Here is a 27,500-nt window from a genome sequence, read left to right as displayed (position 1 = left end):
ATTGATGTCGCAATACCATGGGACACCAGAGTTTTTGAAGAGAAGAAAGAGAGGGAAAAAAAAAAAATGGATAAGTATCAAGATCTGAAAATAGAAATAAGAAGGATATGGGATATGCCAGTGGAAATCGTACCCATAATCATAGGAGCACTAGGCACGATCCCAAGATCCCTGAAAAGGAATCTGAAAAACTAGAGGCTGAAGTAGCTCCAGACTCATGCAGAAGAGTGTGATCCTAGAAACGGCACACATAGTAAGAAAAGTGATGGACTCCTAAGGAGGCAGGATGCAACCCGGAACCCCACACTATATATACCACCCAGTCGAATTGGAGGACTGTGATAGCAGCAAAAAAAAAAAAAAAATAATAATAATAATAATAATAATAATAATCTAATAATAATAATAATAATAATAATAATAAAATAATCCCTACTGCACTACTGTACTATATTGAATAGGGTTCTTCTTCTTCTTCTTCTTCTTCTTCTTCTTCTTCTAATAATAATAATAATAATAATAATAATAATAATAATAATAATAATAATAATAATAATAATAATAAAATTCCCTACTGAACTACTGTACTATATTGAATTGGGTTCATCTTCTGATAATAATAATAATAATAATAATGATAATAATAATAAATTCCTACTGAACTACTGTACTATAATGAATAGTCTTCTGAATAATAATAATAATAATAATAATAATAATAATAATAATAATAATAATAATAATAATAATAATAATAACCGCACTTCCTCTAGAGAAAAAAGGCGGACCTTAACACGGGCATACTATAAAAAAAAAAAAAAAAAAAAAAAAAAAAAAAAAAAAAAAAAAAAAAAAAACGCAGGCTGAATGCTCAACCATACTTTCACACGACGAAAAAAAAAAAACTCTGAAGATATTGTTCTGTCAATACGGAAGGGTTCTTTAAATAAAACTTCCCGTCCCTCATATATGAGCAGGTGGGGGAGAATGGGAAGAGAAACTGTGAGACGAGTGCGTCCCGTCTCTGTTTGTTGTTTGTTAAAAAAAAAAAAAAAAAAAGAAGAAAAATAAGAAGATGAGGGAAGGAAGGATTTTGGATCCATTGTTCGCCCAGAAGATTCTAGGCAGCATTTACGGTTTTCTGAGTCGCTGTCATTATGGTTTTCGTCGATTTCGGGCGAAAGGACAGAGGCAAAAGAACAGCCGATGAATAGTGCGCAACCGGAAAGGGGCGTTGACCTTTCGCGTTTGGCAGTGACCTTAATATTAAAAAGGGACATTTATCTTGTAGTGACCTTGAAACAAAGTTCGCTTACTATTCTATGGGAAACTCAATACCAACTCCTGTCGTAAATAACTCAATCATGTCGACGATAATGACACTAAAACCGTGCAATCATTGCAATGCAACAAAGCAGCAATGACAAAGCAAGCTACCACAACCTAAAAGGGCCATGTGTGAAAACAGTGATAAACTGATAGAAGAATAATAAAAAAGAAAACCTTAAAAATACCTCAACAAATACGTAATGCAGAGTCAGCAATATGAGCCAGAAACAAATATCGTGAATCCGTACACTAAAGAGCATATTATCCGAAGAGAATAACAAAAGAAAATGTCAAAAATACCTCGACAAATACGTAATGCACAGTCAGCAATATGAGCCAGAAACAAATAATGTGAATCCGTAAATTAATGAGCATATGACCAGGAGTTATTAACTGAGGAAGTAAAAAACCTAAGCATACCGTATACAACAGAACCATATTACAGGAGTACATATTGGAGCTTTATAATCACGTGTGCAGGCAAGGCGACTTACGACAAATACAAACCGTCACGACAGATAGATATATTCGAATAATGATGGAATGGAATATAGAGTTTAGGCCAAAGGCTACGCACTTGGACCTTTGAGGTCATCCAGCGCTGGGAAGGAAATTGAGAGTCGGTAGTGAAATGTAACAGGAGGAAAACCTCAAAGCAGTCGCACTGAAATAATCGTTAGGAGAGGTTGGATAGCATGATGGAAGAAAGATTATTTGAGAGGAGGTACAGTAAAAGGGACGAAAGAGGTTACAGCTAGGAGTCGAAGGCACGATGCAAAGAAACTTTTTAAGTAATGGGTACTGACGGCACTAACCCGCTACGTAGGTCTTCCATGATAGGGCAGGCAACTGTTAGCAAACTATCTGATAAAAAAAAGCCGTCGGAAAACTTCCATTTGACGGATTAAACCACACCTACCGACAATTACCAAATTCGATCCGTCAAACCGATGTCTCGAAGGGAGAAGAAGAGCCATAAAAAATACCCTTCCCCCAGCTTTTCTCTTCTGAATCAACAAAACGAGATAAGAAGAGTGAGTGAGGGAAGAAGAAAAAAAGCTAAAAGATCTCCTGATAAACCCTCCACAACATTACGTCACTGGAGGGCTGAATGCCATCATCACCCGAGGAGGTGACGGGTGTGGGTGCAGCGTGACAAAGACGACGCGAAGTGAAAGACAAACAGGACCTTTCTTCATAAATTATATGATTTTTTCCTACCTTTAAATTTTCGTCATAAGGACTATGGTCGCGGAGACACGAAAATTATGTGATGAACATTGATGATGACTATGAATGCTTTCCATTACTAGAAAAAGCAAGTAAAAAATACGCAATTTCCATTACAAGAAAAAGCAAGTAAAAAATACGCAATTTCCATTACTAGAAAATTCAAGTAAAAAATACGTAAATATCATTACTGGAAACAGAAAGTCAAAAATACGCAATTTCCATTACTAGAAAAAGGAAGAAAAAAATAAAAAAAATACGCAATTTCCATTACTAGAAAAAGGAAGCAAAAAATACGCAATTTCCATTACTAGAAAAAGGAAGTAAAAAATACGCAATTTCCATTACTAGAAAAGGCAAGTAAAATATACGCAATCGAGTTTTCTGTACAGCTGCTACAGCGTTATAATCTAGGCACCGAAAGCAGATCTATCTTTTGGTAGCCCCGGTATAATGCTGCATGAGCCGCGGCCAATGAAACTTTAACCACGGGCCGGTGGTGGCCTTTCCTATACTGCCAGCAGCACGATTATGGTTAAACTTATTAAATAAAATCAAAACTACTAAGGCTAGAGGGCTGCAATTTGGTATGTTTCAGTTTCAGAGAGAGAGAGAGAGAGAGAGAGAGAGAGAGAGAGAGAGAGAGAGAGAGAGAGAGAATGTCTTGTTATTGAGAAGTCTCCCTCTCTCAGTACTCTCTCTCTCAGTAAATTTCAGGGAGAGAGAGAGAGAGAGAGAGAGAGAGAGAGAGAGAGAGAGAGAGAGAGAGAGAGAGAGAATGTATTTGGTTATTGAGAAGTTTCTCTCTCACAGTCAATTTCAGGGAGAGAGAAAGAGAGAGAGAGAGAGAGAGAGAGAGAGAGAGAATGTCTTCTTGGTTACTGAGAAGTTTCTCTCTCACAGTAAATTTCAGGAGAGAGAGAGAGAGAGAGGTACTACTTAAATCCGCCATGACAGTTGTTGACATTTTTTTCCCGCCAGAATGAAAGCGCGCTTTTGGAGGGGCCCGAAATCTGAAGCACCATCGTCACCAACGAAGTGGGAAAGAAAACAAAAACAAACAGCTAGAAAGGAATAAGACGAACGAGAGAATAATCAGAGGGATGGGCAGGACTCCAGAAAAGTGCGAAAGTAATGAGAACTGAAGGGGGAAATTGAAAGAGTGGTAAAGGATTACGAATGAAAGAGGAATGAGGAGATAAACGAAATGAAAATGGTGAAAGATTAACATAAGAGTGCTAAGGTATAAAAACGTTGGAAGGATATGAATGGATAAACACTCAGAGAGAGAGAGAGAGAGAGAGAGAGAGAGAGAGAGAGAGAGAGAGAGAGAGAGAGAAGGTAGTTTACACTTTTACATAACGAAGATATTGTCAGCTTAATTACACACACACACACACACACACACACACACAGAGAGAGAGAGACCTTACCTTACAGACCTTACATCTTGTTCGGGTTGCCCCAGGTCCCTCAGTGTGAGGGCACCTCTAATGTCTACCAGAGAGTTGCTAGTACATCTTCCGGTATATTTTGCATCTTCCAATCTTGGATGGTCTGGGATGCAGTTTAGATATTTGTCGAGCTTATTCTTAAACACATCTACGCTCACTCCTGATATATTCCTCAGATGAGCTGGCAACGCATTGAATAGACGCTGCATTATCGATGCTGTGCGTAGTGGATTAATGTCCTGTGTGCTTTCTTATTTTCCTGGTATAGTTTTGGGCACTATTAATCTACCTCTGCTTGCTCTTTCTGATATTTTTAGTTCCATGATATTTTCCTGCTATTCCTTCTATCTGTTTCCATGCCTGAATTATCATGTAGCGTTCTCTTCTCCTTTCTAGACTACTATAATTTTAAGAATTGTAGTCTTTCCCAGTAGTCTAGGTCCTTAACTTCTTCTATTCTAGCTGTAAAGGACCTTTGTACACTCTACTTTGTGCAATATCCTTTTGATAGTGTGGGTACCATATCATATTGCAATATTCAGTGGACTACGAACATATGTTTTATAAAGCATAATCATGTGTTCAGCTTTTTTCTTGTTTTGAAGTGCCGTAACAACATTCCCATTTTTGCTTTACATTTTGCAACAGAGTTGCTATTTGATCATTGCATAACATGTTCCTATTCATCATCACACCAAGGTCTTTAAACTCTTCCGTTCCTTATTTGTGATGGTCTCATTATTATTGGTCCCTTATATGCATATAAGCTTTCTTTCTCTGTCTCCATAATTTATTGATTCAAATTTATCAGAGTTAAATACCATCCTATTTACCTCTGCCCAATCATATACTTTGTTAAGGTCTCTTTGTAGAGCGTTCCTATCTTCATCACAAGTAATTTCTCTACTTATTCTTGTGTCATCTGCGAAACTACTCACTACCGAATCCTTAACATTATTGTCTATGTCTTCAATCATAATAACAAAACAGTATTGCAGCTAACACCGTACCTTGCGGCACACCGGATATTACCTTGGCTTCATCCGATTTCTCGTCGTTTGCAATACTATCTGTTTTCTGTTGTGTAAAATTCTTTTAACCATCTTCCTACTTTATCCACGATATTGTGTTTTCTAATTTTCTTCGCTAATATATTATGGTCTACTTTATCAAAAGCTTTTGCAAAGTCTAAATAAACCACATCTGTTTCATTTCCGCTTTTCATATTTTGAAATATGTTTTCACGGTGGCTAACAGTTGGGTTTGTGTACTTTTTCCGGGTACGAAACCATGTGTCCTTTGTTTATTAAACAAATTATTTTTTATTAAATGTTTCATAATATTTTTCTCATTACCCTTTCATACTTTCATAATATGTGATGTTAGACTCACAGGCCTATAATTACTTGCCTCTAGTCTTGATCCACTTTTGAAAGTAGGGGTAATATATGCTAATTTGTGATCATCATATATCTTGCCTGTATCTACACTTTGTCTTAATAATATTGCAAGTGGCTTTGCGATAGATGAACTACTTTCTTTAACAAAATAGCAGGAATTCCATCAGGACCCTGCAGCAGCTCCATTTTTAATTTCATTAATAGCCTGCACAATATCAGCTTCATTAATATCTATGTCAGCTAAATATTCACTATTTTCATCCCTTACTTCTATATCATTATCTTCATTATCTATTCTAGGGGTGAATTCTCTCTTATATCGTTTCTGCCAGTATGTTGCAAATTTCCCTTTTTTCATTCGTTAATCTCCCTTCAATTCTCAGAGGGCCTATTTCTATTCTTCTTTTATTCATCTTCTTCGCATATGAGTATAATAGTTTTGGGTTTTGCTTGATATTTAATAGGGTTTTTTTCTTCCAAGTCCCGTTTTCATTTTCTTTTGATTGTATAATCTTTGTTCTGCATTTTCTATCTTAACTTTTTAGTTCTATAACTTTCCATGCATTTTTTTCTTTGCAAGACCTTTTTTCCACTTTCTGATTTTCTGGAACAAGATCCTTCTGTCTCTTGGTATGCATGAATGATGTTTACTTTTCTTCTTCGGTATATATTTTTCCACTATTATCTCCAATATTTTAATAATATCTCCGTATTTACCCTTATGTCATCACTTACGAAAATGTTATCCCAATCTTTGTTTAATTCTTCATTAATTTCTGACCATTTTATATTTTTACTGTAGAAGTTGTATTTTCCATATCCTTCCCACTTTTTCATTTCTTGCTTATCTCTATTTTCACTGCTTTGGAATGAACTGTTAATTCTATGACATTATGTTCTGAAATACTCGCATTATATACTATTATTTCTTTAACATAATTCATCTCGTTCACAATACTAGGTCTAAAGTATTTTCCTTTCTTGTTGGCAGGTGATTTATTTGTTGAATGTTGTATTCTAGTAGCATATCTAATAGCTTTTCAAATTGCCTCTTATCTTCTGCACTACTATTACTCTCTTTTTTATTATGTATAAGTACAAACCACAATCTCCTATTCGTTCTTTCCATTCTACGAAAGGAAAGTGAAGTCACCAGATAGGAGAAATAGTCCAGTCCTTGTGATTTCTACATATATCATCCAATTATTAAGTCAAACTCTTTAGTATTAGGAGGTGGTCTATATTATTCATGTTCATCAATTTTTCAGATTCAAATTCTACCGCTATTAGTTCACATTCTGAGTTACTATATTTCTCATATATTTTTCCTTGTTTTTTGTCTTCCCATATATTGCGGTTTCCCCCTTGATTCCTATTTTTTCTATCTGATCTATAAGTTTGGAACCCTTTTATTGATCATCATTCCCAGTCTCTTGGGAATACCAGGTTTCACTTATATTCATTATATCTATTTCTTTTCATTTTGGGTTAGTTCTTCTAGGTACTCTATTTTTTCTTTTTGGGAGTTAGTTACTCGTAACTAAACCCCTGCGCATTCATCAACTATGATGGTTTGCGTGTTTTCTCCTCATTTAATACTGGTAGTAATAAGGATTTTCCCATGTCTCTTTCCTGTTCTGGTATGTTGTTCTTTTTTTCATTTCCAGAAATTCTGACATTAAAAAAAATCCAACTTTCCATAATATTTGATCCTTCCTTCATCATAATTATTCATTTTGTGTCTGAATCTGCAATTTTCTCCGTTTCTGCAATATCTCTTGCATAATAAATACAGTTATTATCTCTTGAGTAAGAATTTCGGAGCTGATGCTTTGAAATTTTTTGCTGACACTCTGCATATCTCATTGGTGGGTTTGCTTTTCTCTTTTTACCTGATATTCTTGATTTCTCTCTTTATTTGTTTCTTTCTTAATTTGGATTTTATTACTTGGTTGGTTATTTATTTGATTATGATTCATGGCTACAGGGGTGCTATATGCCATTTTTTGCATCGAACTTACATCCTTTTCCTTCTTTTAGGTTTTTACATATTTTTGGATGCAGATCTCTGCAATCATCCCCATATCCATCTAAGTATGCACATTTACCATATATTTCATAGTTTTGACATATCTTAGGATGTTTGTAGTAACATCTTTCTCCAAATTCTGCAATTCCCTCTTTTCAAAAGGTTGCAGATTTTGTCTTTCTGTCTATTTTTTCCTCTTTCCCGTCATTGTATAGATTCTGGGTAGAGCCTCTTGGGATTTGCTTTCTGTGTCATATCGTAATTTATTTCTTCGTAGGTATGCTGCTTTATTGCCTCATATGTAGTATCAATGAGTATCTCTGCATCCATACTTTTATCTTGTTCTTTGTTTTCCTTATTTTTTTCTGTCATTCATTTTGTTTACTTCTCTTCCGTTTTCCTCTTCTTTTTCTTCTCTTCTTCCTCTTCCTCTTCTTCTTCATCCTCAACTATTTGTACATTCAATCTTGATTTAATAACATTGTCTATCCATGATAGACATGTTGAACTTCTTGAAAAAATTCTTGTATCTTTTCTCAAATCTTGTATTACCTCAGCACACTGTGGATGGGTCGGATGTTTGCATGCAGCACTTTTCTGATTAGGTTTTGTGGATTGACTATGGCTATACCAAACCTTACACGTTTGCATGCTTTTGGCATTCTTTTTTCCTAATGCATCAATTAGGATATTCACAAGATTCACCTTATTCATTTTTCTTTGTCGGAATTGTGGTTTATGTATATTTTCTTTATGAGTCTCTTGACCACTTGGATTTTAATTTGGAACGTTCTTCAATTATTTTCAAGATGTTTTCATTAGATTTGTTCCAGCTTTGAAGAGAGAGAGAGAGAGAATGTCTACTTGTTTCTTGAGAAGTTTTCCTTTCACAGTAAATTAGAGAGAGAGAGAGAGAGAGAGAGAGAGAGAGAGAGAGAGAGAGAGAGAGAACGTCTACTCGCTTATTGAGAATTTCCCTTTCACGGCAAATTTTAGAGAGAGAGAGAGAGAGAGAGAGAGAGAGAGAGAGAGAGAGAGAGAGAAAGAGAGAGAGAGAGAGAGAGAGAGTTGATTCATTTCAGTGATAAATCTTACTTGGTTTATGGGAACTTTTATTACCATTCATCCAACCCCCATAATACCCTTTTATAATGAGGCTGGTTCATATCAGGATACATATGGCAACATTCAGCTTTCGACAGCATATTCTCTCTCTCTCTCTCTCTCTCTCTCTCTCTCTCTCTCTCTCTCTCTCTCTCTCTCTCTCTCTCTCTCTCTCTCCTTTAGCATGCCAAATAAGTAAACAGCTCCATTCAAGATCAAACTAGTCATGAGCAACAATATATATGTTAGCACTGCTCAGTATTCAATTTTCACTCATGTACCGACGAAACTTTGGTCTTGCTGATAAAGGAAAATTAAAATTAAGAATTAAAAACAAGTTCTGTTGAAAAAATTGCTGCATAAACTCTCATAAACCTAGCCAGAATATCATTATATTTGCGAGCCAGCAACGACTCACAAGAAAATTAAAACGGAATATTATTTTTTCACACTTTTCCTTTAATCTTACTTTGCAACATAATACTCAACAATTTAACGTTATTCTGCAGTATTTTAGAGATCGATTAATACAAAGACGTCATCCTGAGTAGAAGAATTCTCAGACGGCGTGAAAAACTGCATATTATATACTTCAACTCCACATCATCCCGCCATTTCGTTAAAGAGCAACATTCGGTGTGACTGGATCGAACCTTGATTTATTCAGCGCTCAAACTCTTCTTTTTCAACAGTAAGAATCGAACAGAATGAGACTTAGGCCAAGCCCATGGACCTACGAGGTCATTCAGCGCTGAAACGGAAAATGACAGTAAAGGGTGCAACAGGAGGAAAACATCAAAGCAGTTGCACTCTGAAGCAACATGGGTGGGAAGAAAGATGGAAGAGAATATGAACGGAGGTACAGTAAAATGTAGAGAAAGGGTTGCAGCTAGGGGACGAAGGGACGCTGCAAAGAACCTCGAGTAATGCCTACAGTGCACGGCACGAGGTGCACTGACGGCACTAAGCCCGCAGTGAAGACATTCTACAACGCAGTTTAAGTTGATAGGTTGAACATCACTAGCCGTGAGAGACTGGATGGACATCACTTAAGATATCTAGACGCTGGTGAGGAACTTCAAAGTGGCGAGCTATTTGAAGGTCATCGCTACTAGCGAGACACTAGAAATCCATACTAGAAATAACTCCAGTAGTGGTGAACCAAAGAACATCAATGGAGTTGAGATGGGGGTCATCACTACCACTACGTACTACACGGGACTACGTAAGATCAATAATGCTAAGACACTGAGCATTAGCTGCATTGTTAACTAGGTACCAAGCTCAACGAGTTCAGAGTTGTGACGCTGAACATCGCTAAGTGGAAAGAACCCGTTTTCGCTTACTCGCGGAGTAAGCCTACAAACTACTTTGTTCTTGTTCTTGTTGGGGGTTAGGAAAGTTCTATGGGGGAGCCTAAAACTGTCTAAAAAGGTATTTCGCGTTGAGTTAGATACAGGAATTTTAGGATAGGATATTTATGATTCATTAGAATGAAAATTTAAAAAAATAAATAATGTGCATGTTATACAGTACAGAAAAATAATTTCTATTAAAATAATGCGTTATTTTAATTTTCTTTGGCGAAACGTGGCTCTATTAACCGTAGATTTTAGCAGTTTCAATTTACATTAAAAATTAGGAATATGTTTACAACTGTTGCATGACGGGAAAATCTTGCACGCGTCCCGAGTAAGCTGAAGGTCGGATCACGCCTTCTCCTTTCTGATTCTCGCCTTATAAAATCGTTAGGATCGTCAAGCAGTTACGCCCCTCATGATACGTATTTATATCTATATAGTATTATCAGCGTTTGTATTGAACGTAAAGAATAAAAAGTTATATATCCTCTCTTGCTGGCGTTCAATCCTCTCTCTCTCTCTCTCTCTCTCTCTCTCTCTCTCTCTCTCTCTCTCTCTCTCTCTCTCTCTTTGATACAAATCGGCTGAAATCGCGTTCTCCCAGTCAAAACGTCTTTTATAACTTTCCTCATTACCACCCGTCTTGAGTGGCAGATTAGATATTAAGAATCACGTGAGGGAAGAAGTTTGGAGGGAGAAAAAAAAAAAAAAAAAAAAAAAAAAAAAAAAAAAAAAAAAAAAGGTCACAAACAAAAAAAAAACAAAAAAACCAAAAAAAAAAAAGTGCTGCTAATAATGGTGGTCTTCGGTTCGAGACCTCTTTACATTTAATGAGACTACTCATCCGTCTCTATCTCTCATCTCATAACATTCTCTCTTCTCTCTCTCTCTCGCTCTCTCTCACCAAGTCCTTCTCTCATCTCTCTCTCTCTCTCTCTCTCTATTAGAATTTTTTTTTAGAATTTCAAGACTTTAACCTCTTATTATGAAAAGATTGCTTTTATTTCTCTTATTAATATCAGAGAATGATTGCTTTTATTTCTCTTATTAATATCAGAGAATTAATATCATTGTATCCCATATATTTCATGAGACTTTGGTCTGAATAATTGTTAGTAAAGAAGACACTTTTTCACGGGAATCAGTTGAAATTAGAAAATTGGAACTTTTGTTAAAGATAATTATACTATTAATTCAAAATATGTAATCTGTACGATTCACCATGTTAATATAATGTAAAATCATTATTGTATTATGTTAATATTAGTTAGGACATTGTACCCTTACCCAAATAAAATTGTGGATAAACCACACTTGACATTACTCTTACTAATACTTCACTTTCTAAACTATTCTCTACCATGGTTAGCTAGCTAACTGTCCTCACTCTTCTTTCACCCATCTTACCTATCAGCTACAAAAGAAAAAAAATGCAATAGAAGGCTCATCAGTATACCGTGTCCATTTCATGCATATACAGTGTCAAACACTTCTAATTTGGACGCATATTGTACTCACGCTTTTTATGGACACCGAGGTTTATGCTTCATCACTTCTTGGACGAAATTTCCCACTAATAAGTTCAGGATTATAATGCAGAGGTGTGTATATAAATACATGCATACGTATGCGTGTAAATATATATTATATAATAATGACCACACATCACCCGATTTGGGAAATGCAAGAAAGGCAGAGATGAACACAGATGAACGAAACAAGGGTAGATAAGGAAGCCAGGAAATAGGTTAAAGAATGCTATGACACCAGGAGTTGATAGGATTAAAAGTGAGCTCTAGTGGTAACTTTATAACCGACGGGCTGACCAAGGTTGGCCAAGGTTCGCAATGTATGTCTGGATGAGAGGAATGAAGGTGATAACGGCAAACGTACGAACTTTTATATACCTTTACTGGTGAAAATAATCCATCTTTTACATCTGTAACCTCTACATTTCCCCTTTACTAAGTTTCCTATTCTGTCGTTCCTTTAAAATGACAAGAAGACAGGAATATCAAACCTGAACCTATAGTAGATTCACATCAACCGTGCATTTGATGTCTAGGCCAGTCCCTTATAAGGCTTCTGATTGGCTGTTGATAAGCCAATCACAGGGTGAAAACCCTCTCGAGAGTGTTTACACGGGTAGGATCTATGTTCCACCTCTCCTGAGGTATGCGTCTTTCAGGAGAGGTGGAACATACACCTTGCCTATATGAACTCTCGAGAGAGACAGAGTTTCCAGCCCTGTGATTGACTTACCAACAGCCAATCAAGAGCGTCGTAAGGGACTGGGCCTAGACATCAGACGCACGGTTGATGTGAATCTACTATATTACATAGGCAACGCTAGTGAATCAATGTCAAAGAACAAAGGACAAAAACTATGGTGAACGAACAGGACGGAGATGGAAGTGCCAAGGAGAAAGAAATCGATAAACTAGTGAAGAGGAAGATTGCGGAAAAAAGAAAAAAAATGGGCTGCTTCGGATGGTTGGACACATTTTAGTAAAGGGATCGCAGAAAATGCTGAAAACTAACGAAAACTAACTTTCATACAAGGTTGTAAAAGAGAGAGAGAGAGAGAGAGAGAGAGAGAGAGAGAGAGAGAGAGAGAGAGAGAGAGAGAGAGAGAGTCCTTATAACTCATCATTAAAAGCGAGGTAATTGTATGCTGATCCGGAAGAATAATTATCATTAATTACAATTACTGTTCATTATACAGTCACTGGGTCAACTCTGACATGGAAAGGAATACAGAGTCGAGGCCGGAGGCCAAGCGTGGGGACCTATGAGACCATTCAGCACTGGAAATGAAATTGAGACTAGGTAGGTTTGGATGGAGTAACAGGAGGAAAACCTCAAAGCAGCTGCATTAGGAAATAATTGTTAAGGGAGGGTGTATAGCGAGATGGGTGATAATATGAATAGAGGTACAGTAAAAGGAATTAAAGGGGTTGCAGCTAGAGAACCTTTAGTAATGCCTACAGTGCACCCCGTGAGGTGCACCGCTGGGCGAACTTTAGTTGATTCAGGAAAGGAAAAAGACAGAAAGGTAGCTTACATGAGACTACAGCAGTCAATAGGCCTATAGACCTATGCGTTTACTGTTCAAGCATTATTATGCATTAAACAGAAAGACGAAATTTACCCATCTGACCCCAAAAAGTAAGTTAAAAAAGCATTAAACCCAAACCATTAACTATCTAGGTCTCTGATCTGTACATGCATTAAGCAGCCGAACATTCACATCGGTAAAACCCAAAATGGGCTATAGATTTTCTAGGCCGTTGTATTATTAAAAGAAACCTCTAAAACGCTTTCATTCATTTCCCATTTCCACTGTCGTATTTAAATGAACTACTCTCATAGCTTCCTTTTACCGAGACAAAAACGCTTACCTAATACCTGCTTCAGTGGTGGAGGAATGTTAGGTAAGGGGAGAAGGGGGGTGGTAGGGGGTGGCAGGGGAGTAGTACTGAAAGGGAGTGCGAGCTCCGGGTTAAATTAACAGTTTAGAAGGATTACGCGGCGAATGAAAACGCTCAAACAAAAATGATAATTAAGAACAAGGAGAAGCCTGTCTGTCAAGGTAATGTTGTCATGTGACGTTTAACTTGACCAGTACATGTTAATTCTTGACAAGTATAAAGTTTACGTCTAAATGTAATTCCCCCTTGCAATATATATATATATTTTATGGCAACTAACTGATTTTAAACGATGATTTAGAAAATGGAAAACTAGACACGATTCACAATGTACCAAGGTGTTGGCAAATGCTTATTTGACTTTTGAATATGCGTGGATTACGCATTTCAATTATGGAATGTATGTCATGTAAATATATAACGCTTTCAAGAACATTAAACCATCGTCAAACGGATGAACATGGATGTCTACGGCAGACAGATAAACTTACAGTAAACCGGGGACATTATATAAAAAAAAAGAAAAAAAAAAAATGATAACCAAGATGAGCTGTCTTCGTGTAAATTCACTGCTGAACTATTGGGTGTAGTCAAAGTAAACGAAGACTTATTTTCGGTGTTTTATGATGATTTGCCATGATCAGGGGCGCCTAATGGTGGAAATTACTTTATCGTGGACAGCGTCTCTCTCTCTCTCTCTCTCTCTCTCTCTCTCTCTCTCTCTCTCTCTCTTTCTCTCAATGAGACACTTTTACACTTAAATGGACACTCGCTGGTTTGCAGGGGCTTTCGGTATAACGCAGTAGCCTACTTGCTATAGGCCTAGTCTGTGGTAGCCTACTTGCTATAGGCCTAATCTATGCTAAAGAGATGGTAAATGCTTTCCACCGGTACGATTTTTTAAGTAATACATTCTAAATCAGCACCCACAAAAAAGTGTTATGAAAATACTAATTCATTTTAATACATAAAAAGGAAATTACGAGAGTCCTGAAGCTAAATAGACTAATCATAAAGTGACTTGGTCGGGTATATATAAAATAGACATTACGTTTTTTTTTTTTTTACCCATGACCCCATTAATGAACAAAAAGGGCAAAAGTTTCTGGCCTTACGGAATATTTAGGAATAGTAATTACACGATACGCACAAAAATACCTTTAAATGAGACACCATTTAGCCTCGCCTTTGCAAGAACCCACCCTTAATCATTCCTTAAAAATAACCTGTAGTACTAACAAGAGTAAATTCAAACAAAATATAACGTAACCTTGGACATCAGGTCATAATTAGACATATGGCAAGATGAAGTGGACGGAATACATATTTTAATTGAATTATCACAAAGCCTTTATCATTAATAGCAAGTTTCTGAAATAATGCAGGCAAGTTCCATTCATCTTAGTCTCAATTATCCCAGTCTCTAACGGCAATGTAGAATATATAACGCTCCAGTTTTGCCACTAATGCTTCTGTTTTGCCACCAACCGGATCCTTTACGAAAATTCCAGCAGCCATAATGAGGCGAACAAATAAAAAATGGAGCCTGTTGAACAAACCCTCTAGTACCATACTCTATCTTCGTCGATAGACCTAGCCTAAACTAGACAGAATTATGTGAAGATAAACCTATGCTTAAAAAGACAAAAGGAAGTAGGACAAGTTACTATACTACAGTAATGAACTTGCGCCATAGTTTTGCGAATTTACAAAAATAAATACAACGTAACACCTAGGCTACATGAAGGAGGTGCACTTACAATCGCTACTTCTCGAGAACTTTGGTTATCGATGGGAGCTTCAATGCATTTTCTTTTTATGGCGTTTACCAAACGGTTTTTTTTTTTTTTCGTCTATGTCTTTCCCTTCACTAATTTACCGGTCAAATTTGGCTGTCACGCGTTGTCGTGCGGACTTTATTCGTACAAACCACAACACTACTTTAAAGAGATACTACTGTCTAGCACTTCCAAAACAGACTGACCTACCCGGCCAGACCCAGAGTTAGCTGAAATTGTAAACCGAAGTACTGGATGCCATTGAAATTTAGCTATAAAATTATAATTCCCCATCAAATCACGGGATTTGTTGAGTAATTCACTTAGAATAATAAAATTCAAACGAATTTTTCGTTTTATATTACTAATAAGGTCCATTATTAGTGGGGACTAAAGTTCTGCGTTTGAGTCTTTATCCAAGTTCTGTCTATGGGATACGGAGAGACCAACAGAGCCTATCACGCCATTGTCGAAACTTCTGTTTGTATGCCTTTTTCTTACTGGAAATTGCTGAGGATGATTGCCATTAGAAGTTAATAATACAGCAGAAAAGATACTTATCATTACGATTTTTATCATTTACTACATTATTATTGAGCCAATAAAAGCACCTTTTATTGGCTGTTGATGTATCAACAGCCTTGCTCGTCTTCCAAGATGCAGTAGTATTATATGAACATGAATTCGCTCAAGTAATGTATTCAGTAGTACTATCCACCTCTTAATTATGGTCATTCAAACTTTCATTTGAAGAATCACAGATAGTTTTGCGTAGAGTTTACTACAAAACGCAACTGTTGTTGTTGCATGCAATAGCCCTAGGCTAATTCTGATCCTGTTATTTACTATTTTTCAACAAAGTAACTGATAAAATCATGCTATTATTTTAAATATAACATATTATAGGGCTAATTAACATATCCCATGCCAAGCAAAGAAATTTGTTAGCACAAGATGACAAACATCCTCTTCGGTCTATCACCATTATTTTGACATATGCTAGTAAACGTCTGACGTCATAAGGAAGACTAAGCATCCAGATTTTGTATTCTCTCTCTCTCTCTCTCTCTCTCTCTCTCTCTCTCTCTCTCTCTCTTCCTCTCTCCTCTCTCTCTCTCTTATATCTGTGCGTGCAGATACCATTTACTTAGATGGGACAGAAATTAATTCCTATTAAGCCCAAGCTTCAAATAACATCGTTATTTTGCTCATTCAATTAAACCATAATACCTTTCCTCTCGTTTCACTCAAAACTCAGGGCAAAATTACTTGGTACACGCCTTCATCCCCAACCCCGAATTGTTCCTAGGTAAGTAAAGTATCAACATGACCCGTGCCAATTCTGAAATTCGAAAAGTAACGATTCGCCACCATCGCCCACCACCACCCCGCCCCCGGAGGATGTTTTCGCGGGATCGTGTAAAAACAAACGCGCTCGGCACGTTTCTGTTGAGTTAATCACACACCCGTTTCCTTCAGAGAAGCGTTTAAACTTTTGTACGGACTTCGTTGTTCAGAGCGAGTAGTAGTAGAGCAATTTTTTTAATGAGCGAGAGAGGATAGGTCATAAAACTAGAAAGTCCCCTGCTCAGTAATACTATAACTTTTGATTTAATTGAAATGGCTTACTGAAAGAGAGCGTACAAATAGTTAACAGGTGTTGATTAAGCTCTGGGTTGGTCCCGCTGTCAGGCGGGTAATGCTGACGAGATCAGGGCCTCGTGTGGACCTCTGGACGGTGTTTTTCCGGTACTAATGATTTATATTTTGTTTCCTGCATCTCCAGTAATCAAACATTAGTAGCACAACTTAAAAGCCTGGGTTAGGTACGTCGCATCAGATATGAGGAAAAAGTCATAGAGACTAAAATTTACTCATATTCGCCGTACGTTCAAAATACGAAGCTTCTAGCACGACAGCACCGTCCAGAGGTCCACACCAGGACTCTTACTCCTTTGAACAATCATTGAACAATCAAACAATTAACCCCTGTGACCTCCGGATAAGAATCGGTACTGACACTAGGCTGACCTAATCCAAAAACAACCACCCCTAGTTGCAACCCCCTTTCATTCCATTTACTCTGTCTCCAACTCATATTCTCTCTCTTCCATCTTGCTATCCACCCTTTTCAAACACCTTTCAAACCTTTCTACTCTCAATCTCCTTGTCAATGCTGAATAACCTCATAGGTTCCAGTGCTTGGCCTTTTAGCATAAATTCTATATTCCATTCCAAATCAATCTGAACAGCAAAAAACATATTCCGTAGAGCTAACGTAATCATAAAATATTTAGAAACTCGAACAACAGCTTTTTTAGCGATCTAAAATGAACCTGTGATTAATGCAGTATGCAATCCAGTTACATTTTGCAATAACAGAACATGGTTTGATTACTAATGTTGTTCAAATGCACAAAACATAAAAAAAGGCTTGCCATTCAACCTGTGGATAATCTTAGACAAATGAATACGATCGTCTTTTGTCATGTAAAGAAATAGATCCAGAGTACAACGCTTGAACTGTAATGTTCATTTCCCGTGCACGCAGCAAAGAGCAATGGCACTAGTTTATGTTCACTTTGTTATAAAAAAAATTTGACTAAATAAACTCTTAGCTATGTGGATATTTCATCGACATGACAAGACTCAATAACCACAATCAACATATGTTTTATGGCGTCTAACGTCCTGTAATCAAGGTTTTATTAGACGGAGTCGACTTCTTCCAAAGACAGCTTGATGACAGAGCTGCTTACCGCAGGGCGAGGAAAGTTTTCATGAGGAAACTCCGAAACATGAATTCTCTGAACTCAAAGCTGGACGAGGCGACCATCGTTTCTCAGACGATAAACACGTATAGAAGAATGCATTCGCCTTTCTAGAGTAGAATGTAATTTTTTATTAACGTGTGGCTTTCATCTTCAAAAGTCAGGGACGTCATATCTGAAGTTGCACATAAACAAGTGAGGTTTTAGCTTTTCTCAAATGGCGCTCGACCCCTGTTTGCTCGTGCACAGAAACTAGATCTGTTTTCCTGCTTTTTAGGCAAACCACGATTTTTAAAATTCTGAAATGCTTCTATTTCTCATCTAACTTTTCTGTACGCAAAGTTTATTAATTTATTTATTTGAATAATTAAGTACCATAATCTGTAATTTCAATTATTACGTTCCTTTTACTATTGTTGTTCTTGTCGTGACAGTTGTATAGGCCTAGGCCTAGTCTTCCTCTCTGAAGGTGCTAAAACACTACGAGGAGCTATTGCACCATAGAGGAACTCCATTTCTATGTATTGCGCGGGAAATTTCCACAAAGCATATTGTCAGCAACTTCAAAATCAGCTTACATTGCATAGTTAGTGAAGCATTGGCAGCAAATATCAGGTTGTCAGGCTATATGGCCAGAGTGGAGAAAATATTGCAGTATATGCAGGTTACATTTTCTTGAGAAACAATGAAGATTAACTGGGAGAGTACTATCGTATTTACCAGTAAAATTTTCATTGCTATGACGTCTATCCACATCTTCGATTTTGTCATTTGAAGATCGATGGAAATAGCTACTGAATCCCCCGCATCCACAAAAAATGAAAAAAATATCAAGAAATAGACATAGTATTCAGGACCTCCTCTCAAAAGATGATTAAGAATAATTTATAAGAAATCGGAGGCAGAGAAGGTTTTCGAAACGTGTTCATACGTAACGGAAGAGTCGCTGAAACAGTATTTGGGACCATGTGCCGTGGCAGGTATCCCTAGGCATCTAGAAGAGGATTGCCCATCCCATCCTCGTCCTCTCTATGGAGCAATAGCCAAAATAGCATCTATAAAAAGGGAAGCAGAGAGCCATCTTGCAGAAAGTGAGCACTTGGAACGGTTGATGGCGGGATCGTTAACTTAATCCCGAGAAGAAGTTTCACGAAAGAAAATAAGATTCTGTACCATCGAAAGGGCGCGAATTGAAGTTAGAGTTTTGCACTGTGACCCCTTCTCTCTGAAATCATTCTGAGATCGGGAAGTTCGTATTCCTTTCTTTATGATTTTCCGTTCATTTAAGTTAACATTTACTGAAGAGATCTCGCTTGTCTGTAGTAGGGAAGAGTTCCCCGTTGGACAAGTGGTTATCGCGCTCGGCTGCCATTCCGGTGGTCCGGAGATTCGATTCTCTGCTCGGCCAACACGGAATCAGAGAATTAATTCTGGTGATAGAAATTCATTTCTCGATATAATGTGGTTCGGATCCCACAGTAAGCTGTAAGTCCCGTTGCTAGGTGACCAATTGGTTCCTACACGTAAAAAAAAATATCTAATCCTTCGGGCCAGCCCTAGGAGAGCTGTTAATCAGCTTAGTGGTCTGGTAAAACTAAGATATACATAACTTAACTTTAACTGGACTCGTTCAGATACACGTAAAGGGAAGCTGAATTTTACTTCTAGATGCAAGGGCTGGGGGGGGGGCCGTGTAGGGAAGGGCCCCATCTTAGAATAGGCGTGATAATGAAAAGGATGAGAACAACTGGTTTAGAAGAAGAAAAGTGGGCTGAAATATGCGAACATCTGTCAAAAGACAGAGTAAATATAAGTAGCTAATTAACTGATATCCAAACGATTTTGATTTGACAAATGCAGCAAACATAAGTCCCCCACGTGAACGCCCAAAGTACGGAACACCCTTTAATGTTTTTGTTTTAGGTTTAAGCCTGACCTTATGCCAGCACGGGCTCTTGCTCTAGAGCAGCCAAAGTAATTTTCCTTTAAGGCAGTGGTATGCAATTTTTTTTTTTGTGTGTGTGTGTGCCATGCCCCACCTAATCACTTCTAAAATCCTGATGCCCGCTGTGGTGATTTATAATTCTTATATATTCACGTAGAGGAAGACAAAAATGCCATTAATTTGGTTTAAACATTTTAGAACTGACCCCCTTAAAAATCAAATTAACACCCTAGTGGGGTGTAGTAAACCCCACGTTGGGAACCACTGCTTTAAGGGAACACCCTTACAGGGTTTTCCCCCAAAGTGTCTCTGGTGTATAATAATAGGAGTGATAAATGAAATATTTGTCCGAAAATAATCAAATCGCTCAGAGAAAGAAAGACATAGGCAGACAGACGAAGAGAAATGGAATAACAGTGAATTTTTCCGTGTGCAGTTAGTCTGAAATTTCTTCTGAGTGGCTTGAAATTCTCTCTCTCTCTCTCTCTCTCTCTCTCTCTCTCTCTCTCTCTCTCTCTCTCTCTCCCTCTCTGTGTGTGGACGAGAATGAACAAGCCCCTGAGTAATAGAGTCGTACCCGAGTTCGTGCCCTTATGGAGGTATGCGACGACCCCTTCACATTTGGGCTGGAAACCTTCTCAGTGGTTTCAGGGGCTAATATCTGAGAACAGGCGTTCGAACCATTCGCTACTTCCCTTTCGTTCGTTGTTTCTCTATCCTTAAAGCCTTTGCTTTCTGTCATGAGCAAAAACCCGAAACCACCATTGAAGATTACAAATGTGAATGTGGTGAAATGATGTAAACTCTCTCTCTCTCTCTCTCTCTCTCTCTCTCTCTCTCTCTCTCTCTCTCTCTCTCTCTCTCTCTCTGTAAATAAAAATAAATAAATAAATAAATAAATAAATAAATAAATAAATAAATAAATAAATAAATAAATAATAAATAAATAAATACATATAAATATATATATATATATATATATATATATATATATACATATATATATATATATATATATATATATATATATAACTGGTAAAAATGTTCTGCTACAACAGAATTCCATCTAATAAAAGGAGCCCATAAAAACGCCAACTATATAGTACTTTCCTTTTATATTTTGGCGTTTTTATGGGCTCCTTTTATCATATATATTGGAATGGAACTACATTGTTAATTGTTTGGATAGCAGCCTAGACAAATTCTTTCCAAATCAAATGAAAAGCATTAGAGCGTCCATAAAGAGCAGTTTTGTAAGTACAGCATCAAAGAAGACATAAATCAACATAATCACGGGTAGCATTTTCGGGGGTGCGGGGGGTGTTTGAGGGGCCCGTTTGAGAGAAGCCCAAAGTGCCCCTCAATTTAACCAGACATTAATCGACCCGACGGCAAGAGTTAATACCTGGAGTACCTCTCTCTCTTATTTTTTCATCTAAACCTTAATTTCTCGGTTGCCTAGACGCACACCTGAGGCCCTGCAATATCTCCTTCACCCTTAACCCCCCCCCCCACCCCCCACCCCCCCCCCACCCCCATCCCCCACAAGCTGCCTGCATCGCCAGTAACCCTTTCCCTGGGGGTGGGGGGGGGGGATTATATGAACTCGGTTCTCAGAGGTAATTTAGTGAGCTACATTTTTGCATAAGTAGAGTGATTTTATGTTATTTTGCGTATTTATTGTGGCAGCTCTTCTTAGTATTAAATTATTAATAGCTCATTTGTCTTCTAAAGCAGTTTGTTGCGGTACGTACAAATCTGAGGTGCCGTTGCAAAGGCGCTGCCACCTCCCTACTAAGACGACACTTACCATGATCATCAAGATCTCACGGTCAAATTTCTTGGATTTTGTTTCGCAAGATTAAAGTTTTCGCTTGCTCGGGGAGTAAGCCTGCAAACTGCATTGTTGTTGTTGTTGTTGGGGAGGTAGGAAAACCTAAAAAGATCTGAAAAAGGTGTTTTGCGTCGAGTTAAAGATACAGGAACCTTAGGAAAAGGATATTTAAGATTTATTTATTAGAATGAAAATGTCAAAACATAAATAATGTGTATGTTAAACAATACAGAAAAATCATTTCTAATAAAATATATAGTATTTTAATTTTCGTTGGTGAAACAACGCTCTATTTGACCATAGAATTTAGCACGAACCACGAGTAAGCTGAAGGTCGGATCACGCCTTGTTTTTAATAATAAAGTTGAAAAAGGTGAAAACTAGAGGCAGACTAAATTCAAGAAGCAGGACAGCCATGCGGGAAGGGACTACAGGACACTGGTTAAAAAGAAAAATTAAGATTACAGGCAAGGCAGTGCAGGGACCAGTGATTTAGTCTTAGTAAGTAACCTATACTCTGTTTTTTTTCAATCTGTCCACCCGCCTGTGGTGTTTGCTTATGGTAACACTGCGTCCCGGGCTTTCGATAGTTACGCTATGCGTAAGTTTTAGGTAAATAAAAGGATATTTGGGTGTACATTTGCAACTGAAAAGTGTTTTAATAATTTACTGTATGCTAATTACACCGTTAATATTCGAAATAGGATATTATTATAATTGTTGAATGTAACTACTACCTAAAGCCTGGGACGCAGTGTTACCACACGCAAACACCACAGGCGGGTGGACAGATGGAAAAAAACCGAGTAGAGTTTTGCTATTCTTTCTCTTATGCCCATGGAAGAACTATGTGAGGCATTAACTTTCTCAGACAGAAAGGTTTTCTCTACTCGAAGCTTCTTACGCTGTCAGATTATTACCTTACACTTTGGCATGTCTCATTCCATTAAATTTCGTCTGCATGTGTCATTACTCTATCGCAATCCTCCGCTAAACAGGCCCTTGTTATGAAATATGAAGATTAGTCTCAAAGGGATTTGTTATTTCTCATATACTCTTTTTACCATTGATCTGACATTTTAAAATCTTCATCGCCATTATTTTCATTTGATGCAGAAAGGCTTGAACGATCCTTAAAAAAAAAGTCTGCGTCTTGCCTCTGAAGAATTGTGTCAATTACTTCTAGTACTACTGGAATACTCATGGTACGTACCATCGTCCCAGAGCTTAATAAGACACTAGCAACTTTGAAATATCATTTCATTATAGAATTATACAACCAAGAAGTACCAACGTTCGCAATCGACTGCATAGCACATGATTTACTATGGTACTAAAAGACAATTACTTCCACCTATTGCGTGAATCTAGCGCGTTACAGTACGACCCTCCATTCTCCCGCGTATTGTCATGACGGCTGCCGCCAGAAGAGAGCTTCGAGGGCTACTTGTTGGCGTCTGGGCCTCTGGCCTCTGGGGCTCAGTTGGGATTTCACACCCAAGGTCGTCGGAAGACGGCGGTACTTTGTCCCTTTCTGGATTGTAAAATAAAGTTTGGCTTATCTACCTTTGTTTATTGTTTGCCGATTTAATTTGTTTTATTGTATTTATTTTTTGGTTCCCTTGTCTTGACGTTTAATCGCCATGTAATACCTTTTATTATCGGGACCTATTGGTCAGGAGATGTCAAAATCTGACGGTATTCTTGTCTAATTTCTCATGGATCATACAGGGTGTCCATAGAATCCTGGTGCCATTATAAAATTTTTTTTTTTTTTTTTTTTTTTTTTTTTTGCTTATAATGGTACCACTGGGACTTTATGGACACCCTGTATATCAGTCCTCGAAACACAAAAGAACTTCCGCTACTATTATAGTTTTCGATAGCATGCTACTCTTCAATAAACATTTATTTATCGACAAGCAATAACAAACTTTCGAGTCATTGATGGCACCTCATTACGAGGCTTACTTACGCGATGTGATATCGATCCCCCCCAAAAGGGTGCTAGCATATAGCATGCAGCAACAACAACAGGTGGTCGCCAACACGAAAACTCGACGATGTCAGTACGACGATTTATTCGCGGCTGCACGAAACATGTCTGGGGAAATCCGTCGTGTGCGCGATAACTTCGCATTTCAATAGCTTCAGAGAACCGCATAGAAATGGCTAAGTTTGGTCCTTCTGGTTAGCTTCTGGGGTTAACGGCCGTTTGTCCTGGGATTTCGTGATTATGCAATGACGGTTCGTAAGGCTCGCTGCGTATCCAATACAACCTGTTCCTTTGGAATGTGGCAACATAGGAAGTTATATCGATACGTTGAAGTCAGTCAATAGACTAACAATCTCTTAAACTAAATAAATTGATAAAAAGCTGAGAATCAGAATGGTAACACCTTCTCAAAGGAAAAGGTGAATTGTAAACGAAATATCAGTAACTTTTATTTTAAAATAGGATTACGTATCGCTGAATATCGAGGAAACATAGGTCTAATGTTTTTTCTGTACGCAAAATCATGTGAAACAATTACGCTCACACGCGAGTTTATATATGTAAACACACACACACAATATATATATATATATATATATATAATATATATATATATATATATATATATATATGTGTGTGTGTGTGTGTGTGTGTGTGTATACACTAGTGTGTGTGTTGTCTGTCATAGAATTCTCAATACGCATTAATCACGCAGAAATAGGAAATGATATATATATATATCCATATATCCATTTATAAATAACGCAAAAGACAGTTCGTATCTGCCTGGTTCGTATCTTGATCCATTGCAGGTCGATACCAGTGACAAAGGCAGCCGTCTTCTGTAGTTATCATTGTCTGGAATAAATTAAGTATATGACTGATTAACCCAACTAAATATTAATTGGCGTAGCTCGTAATCACGAAGAAGAGGGAATTCTGGGTTTTATCTTATATATCATTCAGCCTAACGCTTTCTTTTCTCTTTCCATCTTCCGGATATTTGCCGTTAAATTAACTTACGGTCACAGACTAAGAAAAGGTTAAGGAAAGGCGAGAACAGAAAATTTAACAGAACACAAACACCAAGAAGTAGAAATTGGTAAAATAGTAAGATAGACGCAAATCGTTGCCAACTTTTTTACATCGTTCCCTCGCGAGAAAAAGAAAAAAAACTCAACTTAATCTCATAGGAAAATCTCGAAGAAGAAGAAGAAGAAGAATCACAACGAAGTAAACGCGCGAGTAAGGGAATCCAAAACAAAATAAAAAACACTTGAATGAGGTTTTAAAAACGCGTAAATAGGGGCTGAATAGATATAAAAGCCATGAAGGACACAGAACTTGTCAGAGACATTGGCTGTCGTTCTTTATATTATGAGATCGCCCTACAAAGGCGGAAGCTTCATTGCCCATTACTACGTTGTCGTAAATTCCAAGACGGAGCCCCATAAAGTACCCCATATAGCAGATTATGCAGACGGCGAGGGATTTTGGCCAAATTGCTACATTCCGACAGTAATTGCCTCCGAATGATAGATAGATACATAGATATATGGAGAATGAGAGAGAGAGAGAGACAGAGATAATTGCCTCTCTTTTTCGTAAGGAATGGGTGGCAAAAATCCTGGTAACTTGTCCAAAGTATTAACTACAAAATATGAATAAAAATCGAAAGACATATCTCATAAAATCTCAGTCAAATAGAAGTTTGTTTCACCTAAGAAAATTAAGATAAATACGATGTATTTTATTAGAAATAATTTTTCTGTACTGTTTAACATCCACGTTATTTATTCTTTACATTTTCATTCTGATAAATAAACCATAAATATCCAATCCTAAAATTCCTGTATCTTTGACTCAACGCGAAACACCCTTTTAGGCTCTTGTATAGACCTTTCCTAAACGCCCCCCCCCACCACAACAAGAACAACATAGGCTGTTCCATAGACCTTTCCTAACACCAAAACAAGAGCAACAACATAGGCTCTTCAATAGACCTTTCCTAACCCCCCAAACAAGAACGACAACATAGGCTCTTCAATAGACCTTTCTTACGTCCCCAACAAGAACCAAAAAAAAAAAAAAAAAAAACAATAATAACAACAGCAACAAAGTAGTTTGTGGGTTTAATCCCGAGTAAGCGAAATTATATACATGTGTGTATATATATATATATATATATATATATATATATATATATATATATATATATATATATATGTATATATCGAGCTACAAATGTCCCTTTAATATCTAATTCGCTCTACCTCGGAATTAATATATTTCATATATGTTTAAACCGGAGGAGCATTTTTTAGGCGATAATAGATTTGCCGGCTCACGGACGCGAACTATCGAGACCTTTCAAATCCAAGACGTCAGTAAAGCCTTACCCACCCCGCCACCGCAAGAGGATATAAGTTTTTATATTAATTCCGAGGTCGAGCGAATAAGAATATTAAAAGGACATTTGTAGCTCGATATATGTATATGAATCACGGTAATGTGATATGACTTATATATAAATATAATATATATATATATATATATATTTAATATATATATATATATATATTACATATACATACAATGGATATGCCCCGGGCAAAACGATAGCGCAACCCGACAAAAACCATGCCCTGTCTGTTAGGAGGCTGCACAACTTGACAGCAAAGAATATGATTGGCTATCCTCGTCTTGACGGAGGCCTCGGAGAAAACCAATAAAGTTGTGTTCCAATAATACACCTTTCCATGAACACATACACACACTTACATATTTCCATACACAGTTTGGTCTCTGAGATAATATATTTACTTTCTACATTCTGGCGTTCGCGTTTTTATGGGTTTCGTTTTATTAAATGAAATTCTGTTTTAACAGAGTAATTTCACAGTCTATATATATATATATATATATATATATATATATATATAAATATATATATATATATATATTATATATATATGGGCTCCTTTTATTAGATGGAATTCTGTTTTAAACAGAACATCATTCACAGTCTCATATATATATATATATATATATATATATATATATATATATATATATATATATATATATATATATATATGTTCTAAACTTGGGATGCGGAAGAAAGATGTATATTTCTTTAGGGTTCCTTATACCCCGTGTTCAGATTTTTTCTTCTTCTTTACATACTACCCTGTTGAAGAACTGATCAAAGCAGGACCTACGAGAAGTCACAAGCTCCACCTGGCTCTTTGTATATCATGATACTCTCTCACTTTTTTTGCGAAGAAGGATTTACGAAGCTGACAATGAAGTGGAGAAGCGAAGATGACGAAGAATATATGTATGTATGTATACATATGTGTGTGGGGGGCGGGGGTAGATAAATTAAGCTAAACAGAGCCCTATTCTGCATAACAAGATCACACCCCAAAGCTCCCGCGATAAGAGAGCAACGAATTACGGAATGTAAACAAACCAGCGCGCGCCACAACACACCGAAGGTATCCTCAAGAATGCGCGCGGGTGTAGTGCAACTCGAGAAGATGCCTTCATTAAAACTCTAGTCAAGGATAAATACCATGAGCTGAGTGGCACACTTACTTATACTTACCCGCCCTAACAAACGCCTTCGGCACAAGCTTAAGGGCGTGGCTGGAGAGAAGAGAGAGAGAGAGAGAGAGAGAGAGAGAAGAGAGAGAGAGAGAGGCGACACTGTAGATTCTGGAATACAAACGGGCGTCGGTAAGTCTGCCAGCTGTCCTGTTGTACGACACGCAATCCTCTTTCCCTCCTCTTCCCGAGAAAGGGTGTCGTCGATTGGCATTGCTATACACACACA

At 37.3% G+C, this 27,500-nt stretch overlaps 1 protein-coding gene across 2 annotated transcripts in view; it reads right to left on the bottom strand.

Moving 5' to 3' along the window:
• The window catches only part of LOC135224123 (uncharacterized), a 402,902-nt gene that overhangs the window by 314,840 nt on the left and 60,562 nt on the right, over positions 1-27,500 (bottom strand). Inside the window, exon 1 of one of the 2 annotated variants that reach the window (XM_064263018.1) lies at positions 15,099-15,291. The exons of the other annotated variant lie outside the window; for it this stretch is intronic. The gene's annotated coding sequence lies outside the window, so the exon portion shown is untranslated. Of the gene's footprint in view, positions 1-15,098; positions 15,292-27,500 lie in introns of those variants that run through there. 2 annotated transcript variants of the gene reach the window in all.

The sequence above is a fragment of the Macrobrachium nipponense genome, chromosome 10 (assembly GCF_015104395.2).
Source record: "Macrobrachium nipponense isolate FS-2020 chromosome 10, ASM1510439v2, whole genome shotgun sequence".
Classification (NCBI taxonomy): domain Eukaryota; kingdom Metazoa; phylum Arthropoda; class Malacostraca; order Decapoda; family Palaemonidae; genus Macrobrachium; species Macrobrachium nipponense.
The sequence above is the reverse complement of the archived record's forward strand: the minus strand, read 5'-3'. Positions and strand labels throughout refer to the sequence as shown.